Source organism: Pseudorca crassidens, chromosome 12, assembly GCF_039906515.1.
Source record: "Pseudorca crassidens isolate mPseCra1 chromosome 12, mPseCra1.hap1, whole genome shotgun sequence".
Classification (NCBI taxonomy): domain Eukaryota; kingdom Metazoa; phylum Chordata; class Mammalia; order Artiodactyla; family Delphinidae; genus Pseudorca; species Pseudorca crassidens.
Genome location: NC_090307.1, coordinates 69441572 through 69454564, shown reverse-complemented (window position 1 = coordinate 69454564; position 12993 = coordinate 69441572). Strand labels below are relative to the sequence as shown.

At 36.1% G+C, this 12993-nt stretch overlaps 1 protein-coding gene across 16 annotated transcripts in view; it reads left to right on the top strand.

Moving 5' to 3' along the window:
* The window catches only part of MTMR3 (myotubularin related protein 3), a 144647-nt gene that overhangs the window by 51319 nt on the left and 80335 nt on the right, over positions 1-12993 (top strand). Inside the window, exon 2 of one of the 16 annotated variants that reach the window (XM_067700282.1) lies at positions 12618-12711. The exons of the other annotated variants lie outside the window; for them this stretch is intronic. The gene's annotated coding sequence lies outside the window, so the exon portion shown is untranslated. The remainder of the gene's footprint in view (positions 1-12617; positions 12712-12993) is intronic. 16 annotated transcript variants of the gene reach the window in all.

Sequence of the window (12993 nt, the reverse complement as noted above, 5' to 3'; positions counted from 1 at the left end):
CTGCGGCATGTGGGACCTTCCCAGACCAGGGCTGAAACCCATGTCCCTTGCATTGACAGGCAGATTCTTAACCACTGCGCCACCAGGGAAGCCCCATCCCATAGGTTTTGATCATTGTGTTTTCATTGTCATTTGTCTCTAGGTAATTTTTGATTTCCTCTTTGATTTCTTCAGTGATCTCTTGGTTATTTAGAAACATATTGTTTATCTTCCATATGTTTGTGTTTTTTACGTATTTTTCCCTGTAATTGGTTTCTAATCTCATAGCATTGTGGTCAGAAAAGATGGTTGATATGATTTCAGTTTTCTTAAATTTACCAAGGCTTGATTTGTGACCCAAGATGTGATCTATCCTGGAGAATGTTCCAAGCGCACTTGAGAAGAAAGTGTAATCTGCTGTTTTTGGATGGAATGACCTATAAATATCAATTAAATCTGTCTGGTCTGTTGTGTCATTTAAAGCTTTTATTTCCTTATTTCTTTTGTGTCTGGATGATCTGTCCATTGGTGTAAGTGAGGTGTTAAAGTCCCCCACTATTATTGTGTTACTGTCGATTTCCTCTTTTATAGCTGTTAGTAGTTGCCTTATGTATTGAGGTGCTCCTATGTTGGGTGCATATATATTTGTAATTGTTACATCTTCTTCTTGGATTGATCCCTTGATCATTATGTAGTGCCCTTCCTTGTCTCTTATAACATTATTTTAAAGTCTGTTTTATCTGATATGAGTATTGTTACTCCAGCTTTCTATTCATTTCCATTTGCATGGAATATCTTTTTCCATCCCCTCACTTACAGTCTGTATGTGTCCCTAGGTCTGAAGTGGGTCTCTTGTATATATATGGGTCTTGTTTTTGTATCCATTCAGCGAGCCTGTGTCTTTTGGTTGGAGCATTTAATCCATTCACGTTTAAGGTAATTATTGATATGTATGTTCCTGTTACCATTTTCTTAATTGTTATGGGTTTGTTTTTGTAGGTCCTTTTCTTGTCTTGTGTTTCCCACTTAGAGAAGTTCCTTTAGCATTTGTTGTAGAGCTGGTTTGGTGGTGCTGAATTCTCTTAGCTTTTGCTTGTCTGTAAAGCTTTTGATTTCTCCATTGAATCTGAATGAGATCCTTGCCGGTTAGAGTAATCTTGGTTGTAGGTTCTTCCCTTTTCATCACTTTAAATATATCATGCCATTCCCTTCTGGCTTGTAGAGTTTCTGCTGAGAAATCTGCTGTTAACCTTATGGAAGTTCCCTTGTATGTTACTTGTTGTTTTTCCCTTGTTGCTTTCAATAATTTTTTTTGTGTTTAATTTTTGTCAATTTGATTATTGTGTGTCTCTGCGTGTTTCACCTTGGGTTTATCTTGCTTGGGACTCTCTGTGCTTCCTGAACTTGGGTGGCTATTTCCTTTCCCATGTTAGGGAAGTTTTCGACTATAATCTCTTCAAGTATTTTCCTGCGTCCTCTCTCTCCTCCTTCTGGGACCCCTATAATGCGAATGTTGTTGCATTTAATGTTGTCCCAGAGGTCTCTTAGGATGTCTTCATTTCTTTTCACTCTTTTATCTTTATTCTGTTCCACGGCAGTGAGTTCTGCCATTCTGTCTTCCAGGTCACTTATCCGTTTTTCTGCCTCAGTTATCTGCTATTGATTCCTTGTAGTGTATTTTTCATTTCATTTACTGTATTGTTCATCTCTGTTTGTTTGTTCTTTAATTTTTGTAGGTGTTCTTTAGTTCTTCTATGTCTTTGTTAAATATTTCTTGCATCTTCTCAATCTTTGTCTCCTTTCTTTTTCCAGGGTCCTGGATCATCTTCACTATCATTATTCTGAATTCTTTTTCTGGAAGGTTGCCTATCTCTACTTCATTTAGTTGTTTTTCTGGGGTTTTATCTTGTTCTTTCGTCTGGTACATAGCCCTCTGCCGTTTCATCTTGTCTATCTTTTTGTGAATGTGGTTTTTGTTCCACAGGCTGCAAGGTTGTAGTTCTTCGATCATGTCAAGAACTTGATCTCCTTGGAGACTAGTTTACTTCATGCAAATTTTAGTACCTTAGAAGAACCTTGGACTTTACCCAAAACACTAGTCACCTGTAAATATATGCTTTTTGGTTATAGGGGAGATCAGGAGTTCATATGCATACCCTCAGAAAGAGAGAGTCTGGTGATATTGGGAGGGTGATGCATATGATCTCATTGTACAACCTTTTCTAAAGACAGTATACTACTTTTTGATGGGGTTTAGAGACTCTGCTTTAGGATACTACTTTAGGATTTTTTTAAGTTAAACTAGAATTTATTTAGTGAAATACACAGATGGAAATGTGTGGTTTGTTTCAGTAAGTATTTATAGCTGTGAAGCCACTGCCTCAATCCTGATATAGAACTTATACATCGCATTAGAAAGTTTTCTCTTGCCCCTTTCTGGTTATTTCCCTGTCTTCTTCTGCCCAAACTACTGTTCTTGTTTCTGTCACTACAGATTAGTTTTATCTGTATTTGAATTTCATTTAAATGGAATCGTGTAGTATTCTTTTTTAACTTGCTGCTCTGAGTCAACATAATACTTTTGAGATTCCTCCATGTTGCTGTGAATATCAGTAGTTCATTTATTGCTGAGTAGTATTCCATTGTAGAAATACACTACAGTTTATCTGATGACCTGTTACTGAACATTATGAGTTCTTTCCAATTTGGGGCTATTATGAGTACAGTTGCTGTGAATATCTGTGTCCAAGTCTTTTTGTGATCATGTGTTTTCCCTTCTCTTGGGTTAATACCAAGGAGTGAAATTGTTGGGCCATAGGATAGATGTACGTTTAACTTAATAAGCAATTGCCAAACTGTCCTCCAAAGTGGTAATGCCAGTTTACATTTCCGTGAGCCATGTATGAGTTCCAGTTACTCAACATCTTAGCCAGCATTTGTTCTTGTCAGTCTCTTTAGTTACTTACTGGGTGTGAAAGGTTATCTTATTGTGGTGTTTTCACTTGCTTTTTGCTGATGACTGACAATGCACATTTTTTAATGTGTTTATTGGCCATTTATATATCTTTTGTGGGATTTCTATTAAAATCTTTAGCCCATTGAAATTTTTTTTAATGATTTTTTTGAACACTTCTTGTATTGAAGTATGACAAAGTGCATGAGATGTAATTGTACAGTGTAATGAGTGATTATAAAGTGAACACTCATGTCACTACTATCCAGGTTAAGAAATAGAATACCAGCACCCCAAAAGGCTGTCCACGTCTCTGTTCCTTCCAATGCTTATCCTTTCCTTCCTTCTTAGAAATAACTAACCACTCTCCTGGCCTTTATGGTAATCACTGTATGGCTTTTATTTGTATTGTTACCCACGTGTACATTCGTAAAGAATAGTTTTGCCTGTCTTTGAATGGAATCATACTGTATTTTCTATCTTGCTTCTCTTGCACATTCCTATGTGTTGTGTGTTGATCTAGTTCATTTTTATTGCTGGTATATTGTACGGATATGCTACAAACTATTCATTTTATTGTTGCTGGACAAGTGGGTTGTTCCTAGGTTTGGACTACTATGAACAATGCTGCTGTGAATATTCTTAAACATTTCTTTTGGTGCAGTATCTGCATTCTAGGGTTTATTCCTAGGAGCACAGTTTCCAGGCCGCAGGGTATGCATATCTTCGACTTGAATGCCATGTTGTTTTCTAAGTGGTTTATCAATTCATATTTCCATTAGTAATGAATGAGAGTTCTTGTTCCATATCCTCATCAACACTTGATATTGTCAGTGTTTTCAGTTTTCAAAACCTGGGAGGTGGTTAATAGTATCTTGTGGTTCTAATTTTAATTTCCCTGATGATTGTTTTTGAGCATCTTTGCCTATGTTTATTGGCAATTTGGATTTCCTCTGCAGTTGCTTATTCAAGTCTTTCATCCATTTTTCTAGTGGATTATTTGTCTTATTTTAAAAAAATACTAATTTGTAGTTCTTTGTATATTCTGGATACCTTGTTGGTTAAGTTTGGGCAAATACTTTTGTCCATTTATTTGCCTTTGTTTTCACTGTCTTTATGATCTGACTAATAGAAATTCTTAACTTTAGTGTAGTCAAATTTAGTTTTTTTACTTTATGGTTAACTTTTTTTTTTTTGCGGTATATGGGCCTCTCACTGTTGTGGCCTCTCCCATTGCGGAGCACAGGCTCCAAACACACAGGCTCAGTGGCCATGGCTCACAGGCCTAGCCACTCCTCGGCATGTGGAATCTTCCCGGACCGGGGCACGAACCCATGTCCCCTGCATTGGCAGGTGGACTCTCAACCACTGCGCCACCAGGGAAACCCTATGGTTACTTTTTGTCTTATTTTAAAAGTCTTTCCATACCTAGAGATCATGAAAATATTTTCTTAAACATTTTTTGAAAGCTTTATACTTTTGCCTTTCACAGTTATGTCAGTAACTCACTTGATGTTGCTTATAGTGTATGAAATAGGGGCCAGTTTCATTTTTTTCCATGTGGATATCAGTTGTCCCAGCATACTTTATTGAAAGGCCAGTCCTTCCCCTACTGTTCTATATTATCTCTTTTCATAAATCAGGTGTCCATTATATGTAGATATGTTTCTTGGCTGCCTGTTCTGTTCCATTGGTCTCTCCCTGTGACAGTGCCACACCATCTTTAGCTAGTATGGTCTAATCTTCATATCTGTCTTACTGAATCTTCACATCTTGATTCCTCTCCCCCTTTGAAGGGCATTTTAGCTATTCTTGAACTTTCATGATTTCAGAATCATTTTATCATCTCCTTCATAAGAAAAGAAAAGAAAAACACCTGGTAATATTTTGATTGGGATTGTATTGTATTATCAGTTCAAATTGAGAGAACTGATAATTTACAGACTTTGTAATTTATTGTGGTGGTCTTTACTGTCTTTCAGTACCTCCTCATAATCTATCTTCATTGAATTTAGTCCTGGGTGCTTGATAGTTTTTGATGCTGTTATACATACATTGTTTCTTTTCTCTAAATTTTTTTCTAACTTACAGTCTTGCTAAATCTTTGTAATCCTTTGTTTTTATATATTTCTACGTCATGTTATTAGGTTTATATAATACAGAAGCATTGTTTTCCTAATTTGAACATTTTATCATTATGAAAGGTTCTATTTCTAGTAATGCTTCTTGCCTTAAAGTCCTTTTTTTGTATAAGTATAGCCAAAACAGTTTTTCCTTTGTTAATACTTGCTTGACATGTTTCTTCATAATCTGTTTTCCAATTTTTTTGTTTCCTTAAATTTTCAGTTGTGTGTTTCTAACAGTATTTAGTTGGATTTTTTTTTTTTTTTTTTTTTTTTTGGCTGAGCCGAGTGGCTTGAGGGATCTTAGTTCCCCAACCAGGGATTGATCCCAGGCCACCACAGTGAAAGTGCTGAGTCCTAACCACTGGACCACCAGGGAATTCCCTTGTAGTTGGATTTTTAAATTTGGGGGCTGCTGGGACAGTACAGCTCAGTCTGTCTTCAGTTTTAGCAAGTTATTCTGGGGAAACAAGATGGTAGATTGTTTTCTTTAGGTGGTGGTAGTAAAGTGACGTTCATTGAGGAGCAAGTTCATTGTTAGGATTTGTAGCTAGTGTGACAAAGGCAGAATACTCCATTAGTAGTAGAACTGTTGAATGTTAGTCAGCTGATTAGTTATTTTTCTTTCTGATAAAACTTTATTTGCAGTAGGTCTATATAAGTGCTTTATCACAGAACATAAAAATTAGCTGTAATTGCCGTTTGGTTTTTTTTTTTTGTAATTGCCATTTTTAATTGGTATAGTTCTGATTTAAGCTTTTCTCACTTTTGAAATATTTACTTTTATCTCAGTTACAATGAATGAAGTATAAATTGTCCTCATTGCTGAAATCACTGCTGTCTTTGATTTATATTAAAAGCAGATCTCACCATAAAGTAAATATAAGCTCTACATTAATTTATTTCTGGAAATGAATTAATTATTATTTAAGAAAATATTTGACTTTTAATATTCATAAATTGAATGTTTTACTTATTCTTTAAAGCTGTAATTTGAGTATAATAGTTTGATTACTTAGAAATTTTTTAATTTCTAATGTTAGTGTGAAAGAAAAAACATGGTATGGTTTATATTATCATGTGAAAAATTAATTCAAATGAGTATTTTTGTCAAGAAATCTATAAAACTTTAAAACTAAATTTTAGCATGCAGTGTCTAATAGTATCCTTTGTTCAGTTGATACAAGAAACAGTAAACAGAATGATTTATATCTGAGTTAAAGTAATGCCCTAACTATGTAAAAAAAAAAAAAAAAACTGATATACATTATTCAATTATGATTTTACTAAGGAAATAAGGCTGAATGTTTGAATCACATGATTTTGTTATCAGGACTCTGGGTTGCTGGTGATAGAAACTGAATTAGAGCTTAAATAAACAACAAGAGAAGGGGTGGCTTTATTGGCGGAACACTGGAGCGGCTCACATAATTGAAGAACTGTGGCAGGCAGCTTGGGGACTTTGAGGACTGGAAGTGGGGGTAGAGTGTCTCAAGTATTCTAGCTTTGCATCTCTCTGGGCATTGGTGTGGGATCCTCTCAGGTTTCTCCTGGTTCATAGCTGCACAGTCCAGAGTCTCTTCTAAGTGTCTCAGTAATATTTTCCATGGTGCCCAGAGGCCAAAAAAATAACAGTTCCATTTATAAAGTGGTTAGGGCCAAACATCCTAAGTATTTATTTCCTAACAATTTAATTATTTGAAAAGTTGATACATGCAATTTGAAAGAGAACATTTTAATTTCCATATATATGCATGTTAGATACTGCACAGATTCTCAAGCCTTAGAATCAGACATTACACCTCTATTTCCTGTTCCACACTGATTGTTACATGGTGCTTGCTTTTTATCATAGTAGCTGCTAAAACTCCTGCTGCTTAAAGAAATGTCACTGAAAGGAATGTTTTGTGAGTTAATGTTGAAATTATGAATGACCTCAGATAGTCGTTTGTGTGGTCCACTAGATGTCATTTATTGCCGTTTCCCTTAAAAACTAAAAACAGTCCTGTAGGGACCCTGTGAACTTGCTGTGGTAGGCCCAGGGTGACTTGGTGCACAGAGAGGGGACTGAGTCTAGTAGAAGAGAAGGATTCTCATTGGTTCCCCCTTGGTTCATGTGGTTGAGGGAATAGGCTATGACTTGGTTAACCTGGGTTACTCACCCAACTCCTGTGCTTAGAAGGGCATAATATTCCATTGTATGGGTATATCAGTTTACCTATTTCCAGTTGTTTAAAAATTGTAAACAGGGTGTAAATTCACATCTTGTATATCTGTGACTATTTCTATAGCATATAGATTCTATTAAGTCTCACCTAATACTTGAAAAAAGTTTTATGGATTTGAAAACATGATTATTTGTGCTTTAAAATTATCTGGGTAATTGAGGATCAGAGACCTAAGAGCTAAAACTATAACACTCTTAGAAGAAAATGTAGGGGAAAAATTTCATGACGTTGCATTTGGCACTGATTTCTTAGATATGACATCAAAAACACAGGCAATAGAAGAAAGAAATAGAATACACCATCAAGAGAGTGAAAGGCAACCCAAAGAATGACAGAAAATATTTGCAAGTCATGTCTGATAAAGGATTAATATCTAGAATATATAAAGAACCACAATGCAACACCAGAAAACAACCCAACTAAAAATAGGCAAAGGACTTGAATAGACATTTCTTCAAATAAGTTATACAGATGGCCAGTAAGCACGTGAAAAGAGGATTAGTATCACTGATCATTAGGGAACTGCAAGTCAAAACCATGGGATACCACTTCACACCCATTAGGATGGCTATTGTCAAAAAGTGGAACAGTGTTGATGAGGATATGGAGAAATTAGAATCCTGGTGTATTGCTGATAGGAATGTAGAATGGTACAGCTGCTGTGGAAAACAATGTGGTGGTTCCTTAAAAAATTAAACATAGAATTACCATGTGATCCAACAATTCCATTCCTTGGGTATCTAGCCAAAAGAAGTGAAATCAGGGACTCTTAACAGATTTGTACATCAGTGTTCGTAGCAGCACTATTCACAGTAGCCAAAAGGTAGCAACAACCTAAATGTCCATCAGTGGATGAATGTATAAACAAAATATGGTACATACAGTCATCCCTCGGTATCCATGGGGGATTGGTTCCAGGACCCTGTGGTGAATACAAAAATCCAAGGATGCTGAAATCCCTTGTATAAAATGGCATAGTATTTGGCATAGTATTTGCATATAACATACACACATCCTCTGGTATGGTTTAAATTGCTTCTCGATTACTTGTAACACCTAATATATATAATGTAAATGCTATGTAAATACAATGTAAATGCTGTATAGTTTCTGGCAAGCGCAAATTTTTTTTGCTTTATGGAACTTCTGGATTTTTTTCCACCTAAATTTTATTTATTTATTTATTTATTTATTTTTTAATTTTTGCGGTACGCGGGCCTCTCACTATTGCGGCCTCTCCCGTTGCGGAGCACAGGCTCCGGACGCGCAGGCTCAGCGGCCACGGCTCACGGGCCCAGACGCTCCGCGGCATGTGGGATCTTCCCGGACCAGGGCACGAACCCGCGTCCCCTGCATCGGCAGGCGGACTCTCAACCACTGCGCCACCAGGGAAGCCCCACCTGAATATTTTTGATCTGCAGTTTGTTGAATATGCTGAGGGGAACTTGAGGATATGTAGGATCTACTGTACATACAATGAAGTATATTTGGCCTTAAAAAGGAAGTTTGGGATGATGAAAAAGTTCTGGAAATGGATAGTGGTGGTGATTGCACAACAGTGTGATATACTTAAGGCCATTGGATTGTACACTTAAAATGATTAAAATTGTAAATATTATATATTTTGTACCACAGTAAAAATAACCCTGAAAAAACTACCTTAAATTTGTACTTTGTTATATTTCAACTATACCTTAATAAAGCTAAACAAAATCTTGGAATAATCTAAAAAATTTGTGAAGACTTTAAAGATGATGAAACAATAAACTGCATAGTTTTGAAAGACAATTTGTTCTACAAAGTAATACTCTTATGGAGGCAGGTCTGTGGAACAGAGGCAAGCAACTGATATTTTTAACTTTTTTAAAAAAAATTATTAATTTATTTTCGGCTGCGTTGGGTCTTCGTTGCTCCGCGTGTGGGCTTTCTCTAGTTGCAGCGATTGGGGCTACTCTTTGTTGAGGTGCACGGGCTTCTCATTGTGGTGACTTTTCTTTGTTGTGGAGCACGGGCTCTAGGCGTGCGGGCTTCAGTACCTGTGGCTCACGGGCTCAGTAGTTGCGGTGCACAGGCTTAGTTGCTCCGTGGCATGTGGGATCTTCCCGGACCAGGGCTCAAACCCGTGTCCCCTGCATTGGCAGGGGGATTCTTAACCACTGCACCACCAGGGAAGTGCCGATATATTTTAACTTTAGGAAAACTTTTAATTATCCCTGGTGGCACCTTCATCCATATGGGATGAAAATATGTCTTATTGCTAAATGGTGCAAAACAGATTTGGAGGGTCATATTTATTGTTACTGGTGGTTTGCAGTCAGAAGAGAGAACAAATTTTTTTTTTTATAATGGGGTTCGGATTGGGCTCGCTACTTACCATATAGGGTTCTTACTAGTGATAGAGATCAAATGGAGAGTATGCTTATTAAGTTCACAGATGACTTGTAAGCTCCTTGGAGGATAGAATTAGAGTTCAGAATTATCTTGACAAGTGAGAAGATGTTGTAAAGAATAAAGATTTTAAGGAACATGTGTCAAATAGTGTACTTTAGACAGTGGATAATAAAACACTGATGAAAATCTCTAGATTTGTGGGAGAATGAAATTGAATAAAACCTATACTGTTCTTTGAAAAATATAGTTGAACATGTAGTAAGTATGTAAGAAATAAACATGCTCAATATTACAGGGGTTCCTTACTTGGATACTCTTTATGAGCAGTAAAGTTAGCATCAAGTTTTACTGTATTAGCGAACTTATTTAATGGAGAGGCAGTGTGGTATAGATACTTATAATGTAAACTGTGGAGCCAGAATGCCTAGGTTTGAATTCTGGCTTCTCCACTTAGCTGGTATAAGTTTAGGAAAGTTACTTGTTTGTATATCTTTTTTCAACTGTAAATGGTAACAATAATGGTTACTACTTTATAAAATTATTGTGGGGTTAATTGAGTTAGTATACATAATACTTTTAAAACAGTGCCTGACAGAGGGAAATGCTCAATAAAAGTTAACTGCTAATAAAACAAGCTTGACAGCTGGCCACAGTTGACTCATAAATAGGAGATTATACTTGTTTCGTTTGACTGTTTTCTCTCCCTGTTCTTGCTGTTACTCAAAAAATTATTAAAAATAATTTGGACTTGTTCTTCCTATGCAGCATGCCAAAGAGTATTTCCATATTTTTTGATGCTGTAGAGTCAGCTATTCATGTGGGTGCAGTACTATTCAGGTTCTTTGCCAATTATCAAAAAGCATTAAATGTATATGACTGAAAAATTATCTTGGCTTCAAATTGGAAGAAACTGCTTTATTTCACCTTTGTTAATTCAAGAAAGGTTGAGAAAAGGAAAGAAGAGGAGTCAGTTTTGGGGGTAGAAGCAGAATTATTACACAAAGAATGGGACATAAAAAGGACACTTTAGAAGTGGCTTGATCAAGAATTCCTACTTTTATATGATGGCCTGAAAGAGATCAAAGGATTAAGACCACCTCTTTCTTGCTGTCACTTTTGTATTCCATATCTTTGTTTTGAAGCAGTATTTCTAGCTTGACAAAAATGACCCTCATTTTACACAAAAGCAGCATTCTGTTAATAGAATGCTGTATTAACTATAATATCAGTTATTACAGTTATCAAGTTCCTGTTTGCTTCAAGAAGTTTTTACATGTTAGTGAAACTATAGTTACAGTTTTCTGGTCACACATTATCTATTTTTAGTGTAATACTGGAATGTGAAAGTGGAAAGCATTCCAGTTTTCCCATGATTGTAATGAGAATTATCACCTATAACCTCTCTTCCAGTTATCTTTAATTGCTTATGAGAAAAACTTTTATGATATCTCAAAACTCTTAAGCTTGGGTACATAGCTGAAGAAAATGAAAACATTAATTCGAAAAGATATATGCACCCCAGTGTTCATAACAGCATTATTCACCGTAACCAAGATATGGAAGCAACCTAAGCACCCATCAACAGATGAATAGATAAGGATGATGTGTATATACACAATGGAATACTACTCAGCCATATAAAAGAATGAAACCTTGCCATTTGCAGCAACATGGGTAGACTTGGAGGGTATTGTGCTTAGTGAAATGTCAGACAAATACTGTATGATGTCATTTATATGTGGAATCTAAAAAATAAAACATACTAGTGAATATAACAAAAAAGAAACAGACTCACAGATACAGAGAACAAACTAGTGGTTACCAGTGGGGAGAGGGGCAAGTTAGGGGTAGGGGACAAAGAGGGAGAAACTGCTAAGCATGAAATAAATAAAGATACAAGGATATATTGTACAAGACAGGGAATATAGCCAATATTTTATAATTATAAATGGAGTATAACCTTTAAAAGTTGTGAATCACTATGTTGTACATCTGAAACTTATATTATAAATTATACCTCAAAAAAACCTCTTAAGGAGAGAAATTTAATTGATCAAAACATTTTGAGTACCTCTTGAGGGAACTTGCCTCTGTGTGTTTGAGAGAGAGCGAGAGGAAAAAGAGGGAGAAGGAGGAGGGTGAGAGAGTTAGGGGAGGGAGAGAAGTAGACCTAAGTAAAAGAGAATGAATGTTAAATCATGTGTACTTGCAAAAATGCAGTGAAAGTTTAGTGGTTTGGAATACTAGAGGAGCTCTAGGGATCTGGTTGGTGGAGAAAGGGCCAGTCTGGGTATAGGAAATAACATAAGCAATGGCAAGGCATTTGGAATGGACACAGAATGTCCTAGAGGGAAGAATAAGATTTTCATGTGGGGGAGACCTTGTCATTAAGAAGGAAGGTCCTCATTTTGGGGAGGTCTTGTTGAGAGGTATGTTTAGATCTTGACAAGTACTATGATAGTATCCTGAGAATTGAGAATGTGTAGAATAACATTGGTTAACATAACAATGGTTAACATTGCTTGGCTCAGTCAGTTAAGTGATTTCTTCTTGGTTAGCCTCAAATGCCTACGACTAAAATTTTTGCTTCAGCAAAATCACATTACTTTTTTTTATTTTGGACTTTGAAAGTTTTTAATGAATAATGGAAACTTATACATCTTTCAATCCCAAGGGTTTATTCTGTATGAAGAAAGGCAGGTAGAAATGTTGGATTTATGGTAAGAACTAGAATATAGAGGTTTTAAATGGGAATGGGTGTGCTTGAAACGTTTATTCAGTGGGTAGGTAATAGGAGGCTCTGGTTAATTTCTTGTATTGACCTAAATTATGCTTGTTTTTTAAATCTAGAAAACAGTTATTGAGCATGTTTCTTGTCCTCATCAGAATTAGTATTCATTGAACATTGATTAGAAAACTATTAATGTTATCTCCATTTTACAGATGAGAAGACTGTATCACTTTGGGGATTTCACTCAGTTTGGAGCCAAAATTCACATCCAGAACAGTCTGATTGCAGAACCTATGCTCTTACCTAGTAAGCTATATCGTAATGCCTCTTGTTAAGCGGTAGTGGTAAGGCCCTTGGGTTCAGATGTTGAGTGTTGAGTGGGAAAATGACCTATATAGATAATCACGGTCTAGACAGTTAGAAATGTAAATAATTATAATGACATGTAGTAAGTGTTATAAAATAGAGCTGTATTGAAACTGCACAGTGAACTCTGAAGGGAAAGTTTTCACAGTGAAATTAATGTTTTCAAGCCAAGTATTGAAGGATATGTTGGATTTATCCAAATGGATTAGGCGGTATGAGTAA